This window comes from Gavialis gangeticus, unplaced genomic scaffold (genome assembly GCF_001723915.1).
Source record: "Gavialis gangeticus isolate Ggan-Ray unplaced genomic scaffold, GavGan_comp1, whole genome shotgun sequence".
In the NCBI taxonomy this organism is placed as follows: Eukaryota; Metazoa; Chordata; order Crocodylia; family Gavialidae; genus Gavialis; species Gavialis gangeticus.
The window spans coordinates 144,135,744-144,145,485 of NW_017729024.1; the positions used below are offsets into that span (position 1 = coordinate 144,135,744).

At 42.7% G+C, this 9,742-nt stretch overlaps 1 long non-coding RNA gene across 1 annotated transcript in view; it reads left to right on the plus strand.

Annotated features, from left to right (window-relative positions):
* Positions 1 to 9,742, plus strand: part of LOC109297805 — a 106,813-nt gene that overhangs the window by 16,124 nt on the left and 80,947 nt on the right. The window contains exon 2 of the long non-coding RNA XR_002097422.1: positions 2,824 to 2,921. This is a non-coding gene — a long non-coding RNA (uncharacterized LOC109297805). The remainder of the gene's footprint in view (positions 1 to 2,823; positions 2,922 to 9,742) is intronic.

Here is a 9,742-nt window from a genome sequence, read left to right on the forward strand (position 1 = left end):
GTGTTGAAAGCCATCAGGTTTTTGTCTGCCCATTTTCCAAGCCTGTCAAGGTTGGCCTGGATCACCATCCTGTCCTCAGGTGTGGATGCTTTACCCCAAAGTTTGGTGTCATCAGTGAACTTGGCCAGTCTGCTTCTGACACCAATGCCCACATCATTAATGAAGATGTTGAGAAGAATAGGCCCAAGCATGGAGCCTTGGGGGACCCCAGTGGTCATGGCACACCACACGAATTGACTTCTGTCAACTACCACCCTCTGGGTCTGACCACGGAGCCAATTCCCCAGCCAGCGGACTGTGATGTAGCCGCAGCCTCAGTTCACCAGTTTTTCTATGAAATGATCATGGGATACCAGATCGAAAGCTTTTTTAAAATCAAGATATATGACGCCAATCTCTTCTCCCTTGTCCAGGTGATAGGTCACCTGGTTATAGAAGGAGATGAGTTTCGTCAGGCAAGACCAACCTGCAACAAACCCGTGCTGGCTATCCCTCAGGAAGTTGCCTTCAGCCAGTTTGTCAAGAATGGTCTCTTTGATTTTTTTCCAAGATCTTCCCCAGGATAGAGGTCAGGCTGATGGGCCTGTAGTTCCCTGGATCTACTTTCCTCCCTTTCTTGAAGGTAGGCACCACATTGGCCTTCTTCCAATCTTCGGGCACTTCACCTGAGCACCACAAATTCTCAAACATCCGTGCCAGTGGCAGAGCTATGATGCTTGCCAGCTCCTTGAGTACCCTGGGGTGTAAGCTATCTGGGCCAGCTGACTTGAAGGTGTCCAGACTCTCTAGGTGTTCCTTCACATGGTTAACATTGATGAATGGTAATAATTCTCCCTCGTCTTGGCTGTCCTGTACCATATTGAGCAGGGCCGTCCTTTGGGACTGGAGAAAAACTGAGGCAAAATACCCTTTAAGGTTGTTGGCTTTTTCCTGGGCATCGGTTGTCAGTTGACCCATATGGTTTAGCAGTGGTCCAGTGTTACCCTTGCTTTTCCTCTGGCTCCCCACAAATCTAAAAAAAGACTTTTTATTGTCCTTGATATGTGTAGCCAGTTGGAGTTCAGATGCAGCCTTGGCTTTCCTGGTTCGCTCCCTACAGGTTCAGACCAGTGCAGAGTACTCCTCCTTTGGGGTGGATCCAGCCTTCCATCCTTTATAGGTCTTCCTTTTTAGACACAGGAGGTCCACTAATTCCCTGCAGGGCCAAGGGGGCTGCTGTGCCCTTTTTCTGTCTTTCTTCCGAGGTGGGATAGACATTGCTTGAACTTCCAGGATTGCTCCCTTGAGGAGCAACCACTTTTCCTGAACTCCCCTCTCCTTTGGGTCATGGTCTCTTAGGGCCTCATCAACAAGCCTTCTGAGCTTGTCAAAGTCAGCTTTCCTGAAGTCAAGGACTTCTGCTTTGCTGACTGACTTGCCAGCTTTACGGTGGATGGTGAAGGTGATCAGCTCATGGTCGCTGTCTCCCAGCTTCCCTTCGATCGTTAGGTCACTGATTAAGTCATCCCCCGTTGCCAGTACCAGGTCGAGCAACACTTTGCCTCTCGTTGGTCCATAGACTTCTTGAGTCAGATAGAGCTCATCCACGTAAATGAGCTATTTAGGGGATTAAATATGAACCTTCAGCATTCCAAATAGCAGCATTTCATCTCGTACTATGGAGAAAAAATGACTTCCAGTTTCACAACTATAACTTTAGAATCATAACATCAGATAACTTTGGAATTCAGCCTTTTTTTGCTTCTTAAAATATAGAAGAGTTGGCTCTGCATCATTTTCTAATATGTCATTGTAATGAGTTTTATTTTTTCATTTTTAATGTACATTTATAACTGCATACATGAATTTGTGCGTCCAAAGAACATCACAATAATTAACTAAGTAATGGGCACACCCAAGTGCAGTAGACAACAAGTACTGTGGTATGTTTTAGGATGGTGAAAAGATAATCTGTAGTGTGTCTTCTGCTAATTAAATGATCTTCCAATCATACTATGTATATATTCCCTATAATTCTGAGTGAAAAGGTTGTAGTGGATGAGTATATCTCAGTTTGGAAATATATATTAGGATCTGATAATCTTTGATAAACAGAAAGTTAGCAAGGAGAAAGCCCAGGGCAAAAAGTAGAAAGATTCTTGGAACTGTGGAGAATAACAAGGATGCTTTTATACAGATGCAGGAGGCATAATTACTGGTTAAAGATACAGGGAATGGAAATAATAAAAACAAATTAAAGGAATAAGAGAATATAACCGTCATCTGAAATCTTGTCTGGGTAATGAAGGATAGAAGTGTCTGCAGTTAGAAACTGACTTTACAGTATACCTGTAACTAACTGTGACACTGAAATTTGGGCTTTCCTGATAATGACCTGTTATTAAATGTAACAGACCGTATATGAGTGCCCTCATTGAACTAACACCAAAAAAGAAAAAAAAGTCACAGCTCTGTGTCACAGGAAGAAAGATATAAAAGGAAGGGGTAGAGAATTGCTATACATATGAGCTAGGGACAGGCATTACACAAACCCATTTAAGTGATCAAAACCTGGTTCAAACCTGCAACATAACAGACATTTAATGCACATAAACCAGTTTCAAAATGGCCAAAAGCAGTTTGAGGTAAACCTGTTTAAATGTAGCATCAGACTTAACTGACTGAGCTCAAACCAGTTTATGTACTGTCTGTCGCAGACCATGTGGAATTGGGGGATGTCTGAGTTTCAGGAAATAAAGAAGAGAATGAAAAAAATAAGCAGCTTCTCTTTAGTTTCCTCACCCAATGTTTCATTCTGAGATACAGCATTTCTTTACATTTCAGATATGCATGTTTGCAGTAGGATGGATATATGATCCCTGGGACACAAGGATGAGTTAATGGAATGTATTTCTATTAGTTCGTATGGCTGGATTGAACAGGTATGCAGTTAGTCTTTGCTGTGATTAGACAGAGTATATACAACTTTGATCTCAAAATCCTTGAGCCAGATGTACGTACATACATACATACACATGTACACACATACATACATACTGTGACAGGGGGCCAGCCCCGGGCCTGTCCAACATTGGCCTGACCCTCTGTTTCTGGGCTAACCACCCACCTTTCTCACCTGCCACACCTTGATGGAAAAATAATTATGATATTACTGCCCATTTACTACCCTGACACCAAGGGTTTCTATCCACTGCTCCAAACCTCCCCTACACGGTGGCCCATGCCTCACAGATGGTATGTAAAGACTAGCACTTTTCATTCTGATTTGGCCTTGAGTGGCCTCAGGCTCACTGCAGTCCTGTCTCTGCACCCTCTCTGGCTCTGGGGCTCTGTACCATAGTGAGGCCTCCTTCTCTCTAGTAGCCTCAGGCCAGTCCACCGGTTAAAACAGTAACATAAATATGAGCCCCTGGGCTATAACATAATATGAGTCATGCAAGCCACACTCTGCCTCTTTAAAACCTCAAACTGCTCCTTGAGTATTTAGTGCCTCCCAGCTCTGGGTACCTTGTAGACTCCTGGAGCCTCGCTAGCCCTGTAAATAGTCTATCTGGCAGCCACAACATTCCTGGATAGTTCTTCTCTGCAGGAGCTCCTTTACCCTGGCAGCTTGCCAGAGAACTAATTCCTGCCAGCCTCACCCTGGGGGTTGTATGTGCCCAGAGCCCTATCCCCTTCCTGTCAGCTGACCAGCCTGTGTGGTTGGGCTTTTAACCCCTGCCCTCCTGGTACTTTGTGTTCCTAAAGGCTTTGATCTTAAAGGGGCCGCCCTGCCGCCTCATAACAGGGATAGGGTTCCCTGTTATACATACATACATACATACATAAATGTGTGTATGTGTATATATACACACACACACAAATAGAAATTACCTGATTGATTAAAAAGTTATAACAGAAACTGAATACTGTGATTCCAGATATAATTTGGAGAGTTCTAGGATGCTAGAATGCGCACGAGAGAACAGCAAGTTACGAGATTAAAATAGTTCTAATATTCATAATTGAGTTTGTTGCTGGTACGTATTGTAAGGCTTAGGTCGTTGCTTGACTGGTACCCTATCCCCTTGCAATGTCAAGGTGGGACTCTACATAGCGCCACTTGCAGGTTCTGGTCACTGTTCTGGCTTTCCTGCCATGACTTGTTGTTCTTGAGAGAGAGCTCCAGCAAGTGGCTCATGAGACCTTAGGTGTCTTTGTGGGGCTTCAATTTCCCCTTTACCCCACCCTTACCACATCCAGTGCCAGAATGGACATTGTTGACTGGAGGTCCCACTTTCAGGTGATCACTTCTCACCTGGATGCCCCGTTGGAAATGAGAGACCTTCTGGCCACTGGCTCTTCTTAGACCGTCCTTTGGCTATGGGCAGATGTCCCTATAACTCAACTGTCCACGGCCTTGCATTTACAATGTTTTTGTAAAGGAAAACTCAGGGAAACCAACAAAAAACATGAACAATCAACTTCCGCCAAGATGTATGCGGGGCTGTGCCTCCCCGCTGTAAGCTATGCGCTGTGGACTTGGCAGCTTTTCACAGTGCCTTCCCAGCTTCAATAGGGTCCCTCCACTGGGTCCCCATTCTTCAGCCCTGCCCAGTTCTCTAAGGGACTGGTTGCGTTCTCTAAGGGACTGGTTGCTCTGGGGCCCAGTTCATCCCTAACACTTCTGCCCCCTTGCAGGGGCTCCCTGATGACGGGGTTCTCTGTCATCCCCCAGTCCACCCCTCTCAGTCTCAGGGCCAGGATTGCTTCACTGCCCCACCTGGCAGCACTCTGTGACTCTTCTTGTAACTTGCTGTTATATTGTGTGCCATCGTGGCTGTGCTCTGCACTTCGCTTCACTCCTCTCTCGGGCTCTTCTGCTGGGGTGCGGAGCTGGCTTCACTCCCTCTGTGGGCCAGGTGTGGCTTCCTGGCTCCAGGCTCCATCTCCTGGTGGCGTTACCCTGCTGCTCCACTCTGCGGCCACTTGCTGGGCCGCTTCTCTATTGGCCTGTGTCTCCCCTGGGCCCCATCCCTCCCTTTCCCCCTTAGCTGCATGTTCAGCCACTTCTGTGTTGGCCCCCTTCACTCTGTTTTCAATCTGGAGGTTCAGGTTGCTCCGAAACTCCTGTGCCTGAGCCTCTTGTCCCAGTGTTTCCCTGCCTGTGGTGGGGAATAGGGAGAATCTCCATGGGGGTTGGGAAAGCCTCTCGGCTTTCTCTTCCCCTGTCATAGTTCATACCAAAATCTATCCACTTGGTCATCAAGAGATTAAGAATAATATTAGACTATTACCTAACTTCAAGAGAAAGTGGCAGTGCTATTCAGAGGAAGGATTTCTTCACTCCGTTAACACTACACATGATTAAGTTGATTAAGTATAATTTTAAAATACAGTTTTTGAAAAGTGATGTAAATCACGGAAAATTATTTACATGATTTACCCCTGTGAGAATATTGCATAGGGGGTGGTCAGTGGGACTTGAAGTTTAGTATCAAGACTCAAAAAAGCTTTGGCACAAGCCACAGGGCATTATTTGTAATGTGGGGGGATATGGGGTCTGTCAAGGCAATCTATGCACATTACACTGATAAGCATTAAAAACATACAAAGAAATTCCCACATACAACATTTTGTAGAGTTTGTTCCTGAAGGCCTCTTGTAAAGCTATGTTGCCTATACAGTAGGTGAAGCTGGTTAAGCTTAGTGGCTGCCAACCTTTCAGTTTCTATGATCAGGGAGTATAGAAAAAGGAAATTAAAACGCTATAAAACCAAACCTTATTTTTACATTGTACAGTAAAATCCCTGTTATGCAGCATGAGCGGGGAATGCCAGGTGCTAGTTATGTAAAAGTTCCAGTTATCTAAGGCAGACAACGTGGAGCAGGGTGGGGTGCCGGCAGCCGCATGCAGAGTGGCGGCAGTGCAGGGTGATGGGTGATGGGTGGCGGTGGCAGTGGCATGTGAGATTTCCCTGTCCCCCTCACCCCCCGGTCCGGCCAGCTGGCTTGAAATTCCAGTTAATAGAGTATTCTGGTTTGTAGAATGCTGGATAACAGAGATTTTACTGTATTTGTATAAAGCATATTTGAAAATGTCAAGGACAGTGAACAGTAATGCAGCAATGTCTAGACTGCTCTTTTAAGAAGATGGTTTATGATGAGGAGTGTAGGTTGCATTATTTCGCACTTATCTTTACATTATTAAAACAGGCTCCAAGATGGGTGACTTTCACTATATGAAGGTGTTATTTGTTTGTTTGCAGCTAGAAGCTTTTAAAGTTAACTTCCAGAATTCTCTTGTGCAGGCCCTTCCTGTTCCAGAAGTACAGTTTTTTTAGAGAGCTAGTTCTAAACTCTCTTGACCCTGCAGACTGCTTTTATATGGAAATAATAAATACATGATAAACCATTCATGTACTTTCAACGACATGTTTACAAATATATACTCAACCTTTCTATCTGGATTATCTGCAAATTTGCAGACTTGGAATTCCAGTAATATTTGAATACAATGGGATAAGGAAGTCTGTGAAAACTACTACTCTAGTAGGCTGTCAAAGACAGGCAAACATTGCTTACATACTAGACCAAGTATTACTGGTGTGGGGAGTAACACTCTTAAATGCTTGGAAAATGTCTTTGAAAAAAACAACACAAGCAGCACTGTTCTAGCAAAGATGGGGCTCTAACAGTGTTGGTGCAAAGAATCCCTTCATTGCCTAAAGCTAGTCTCTTCAACTATTTTAAAAGGGCTAGGGATTCAGTGCCATCATCTCAGTAAGCAGCTAGTTGATTTGCTTGTGCAGTAGTGCAAGAGGAAATTGACAGTCTTAGCATGAAAGGATCACATGATGGACTAGGCCTTAATTATTACTTATTATTTCTGACAGTTCTGCCTGATTTAAGAAGAGAAATAGTGTTGCTGCAACTGCTAGGTCTTATGAATAGATGTGAAAGGAGCACTACCTTAGAAGCACAGAGTAGAATGACAGGGCAAAAATGAGGGAGATGGTATTAGGCAGCCCAGTATTGCTTCTGTTTTTGACCATAATGATGATTCAGGATATCTATTAAAAATGGGCACAGTAAATGGGGGGTATATGTGAAGGGTGTTTTGGCCATTTCTTTTGTGGTGCTGGAAAAAGACTATATGGACAATAATGTGCATAATTGTCATAGAGATGTGTACACAAAAGATGTCAGGTTGTGAGTTAAAAGCAATTTCTCCAGATTACTCATACGACTTGTGTGGCATAAGCTGAATAAATCTGTTTCCTACACCGTACTGTTGTTTTTCAGCCCATGACCATGCTGTGGCACACCACCGAGACTTGGCCTAGTTTTTGTGTTTACTGATGCTGGGGTATTTGTTGCCCTGCAGTAGTTGCAGCTGCAGCTGATTATTTGTCCTCCATGGTCCTGTTCTCATCAATAGCAGAAAGACAATGAAAGAGTAGCAACCACAGAAAAAGAGGAATGGTACAGGTTTTTGTGGTAATGAAAATGCAGTTCTCCTTTCTTCTTCTCTTCATACTTTATATTGCTTTTGTAGTAGGCTGGATCTTCTCAAATAAAAGCAATGTTCCTGTGTCTCTGTGATGTAATTTGGAGTTCTACAGTTTTCACTGGGAAAAGGTTATTGCTGTGTGATAATGGCCATACTTTTTTCTCCTACATTTCAATCGTGTATCATATATGGCAAAATAGATATTATATTTGGAATTGACCTTGAAGTTGACCCCAACAGGTTTGAGCCCCATGAGCCATATTTCCCTGTTCCTATCTTCTGTACTAGATCATCCATGTTACACTGCTTATTTGAAAAGTGAAGCCCTTCATGGAATTGGTCTTTGGACAACCTCTCTCTTTTTGGACTTCTCTTTGCCAGTGGGCAATGTAGAGAGAAAGTGGGGTGTAGAAGCTCAGAAATCAGCAGCATGGAATTGTTGCTGGCAGACTTGTGCTTCAGGTCTGCACACCTGAGTAGGTTCTAACAGTGACAGATATAGGCTAGAAAGCAGTGGTGGTGGGATCAATGTCAAACAGAGTTTCAGAGGAATTTTGAGAATGGGTCTGGACTGCCACCAGTGGTCAAGCTATTTACAGTTTAGATAGATGGCAACTATGGGCTTCAGGCTTACTACCCTGTTAGTTCAGATGCCCAGAAGAACATCTAGAATTTTTCTTGGTTTCAGACTTTTTTAATGCATGGTACAGATCTGGATGCAAGTATCTTATTGCACAACTTTCCTCAGAAAATTATGGTTGGACAGGCAAAGAGTTGGACTAGATGTCCTTGAGAGGTCTCTTCCAGCCCTACTTTTCTATGATTCTATGTAGTCATTGCTTATCTGATTTGTTAGGTAACAGTTACCCTACCCTCTCAATGGAATTTACTGTCTTACACATGTAAAGATATGTAGTGGAAGGAACCTTTTTATTATTAAGTTATGTATAGGGTCAATTTTTTCTAAAGCTAAGGAGGTTTGAGAAGCTATTGAAGATCCCAAATAATGCTGTCCTTATGGGAGCAGCATTTTAGACTGCCATCAACATTACAGTCTAAGGTTGCTTCAATATATAATTGTAATAATTCTACAGAAAACGTTATTTTTTAAAACTTGCAGAAAAAAGGTAATGTACCAAAACATACACACCACTAAAATGCAACAGCATGTAAATGGACGGATCAGTGCTGTCCCTTTTACACCACCATCCCAACCAAATCTAGTTAGCTAGCTCCAGTAACACTTTTCTGTTCCAACTGCAGGAACTAAAAAGATTGCTAAAGAAGATATAAAGAAATCTCTGATTTGCACCCTTCAAAGTCACAGTCATTTTGAAAGATTGCTTTACAGTTTTTAGACCCTACAGTCAAACTATGAAATTAGAATAGGATTAATTGTACTTTTTACACCTATAGCACCTCTGATCCAAGTTTCTCAAATAACTTTACAGTATTAATTCTTTAAGCCTTATGCCAGCTCACAAGGTAGATAAATGCTGTCACCATGGTACAATCAGAAAAACTGAATTCCTAGATAGTTATGACTTGCCCAAGTACACAAAAGTCATCTGTGACACAGGAAGGAAAAGATCAAATCAAATTTTAAAGATATTTTAAAGCCAATAGTGCTCCCAAATCATTAGAAGTTGACTTGCTAATTAATACAAGATGTTAAAAGTTGACCAACAAACACAACCACACATGCAAAGCAGGAGTGGCATGCTGAGACCATAAATATGCTCACCAATTTTATTTATTTCCTTTACTCATCTCTCTGTACTTATTGTCTTTCTTATACTTAACCTGTAGGTACTTAGAATTCTGTGTGCAGTTCTTGTCACCGCACCTTAAAAAGGATGTAGTAGAATTAGGAAGGGAATAGAGGAGGGCAATCAAAATGATCAGGGATATAGAACAGTTGCCATACCAAGAGAGACCAAAAAGGCTAGGGCTCTTTATTTTGGAAAGGAGAAGGCCGAGGGGGCACAAACTTATGAAGGGCGTGGAAAAAGTGAATAGAGAACTGCTATTCACCAAGTCCTGAATACTATAACTAGGTGGCAACCAGTAAAATAATGAAATAGGTTTAAAACTAACAAGAAAGTATTTTTTACACACCATGTAGTTAACCTGTGGAAATCATTACCATAAAAGGTTGTAGAGGCAGAGTACAGCTAGGTTCAAAAAGAGACTAGACAAATTCATGAATGATAGATCTATTAATGTTGCTTAGCAACTATGGCACATCAG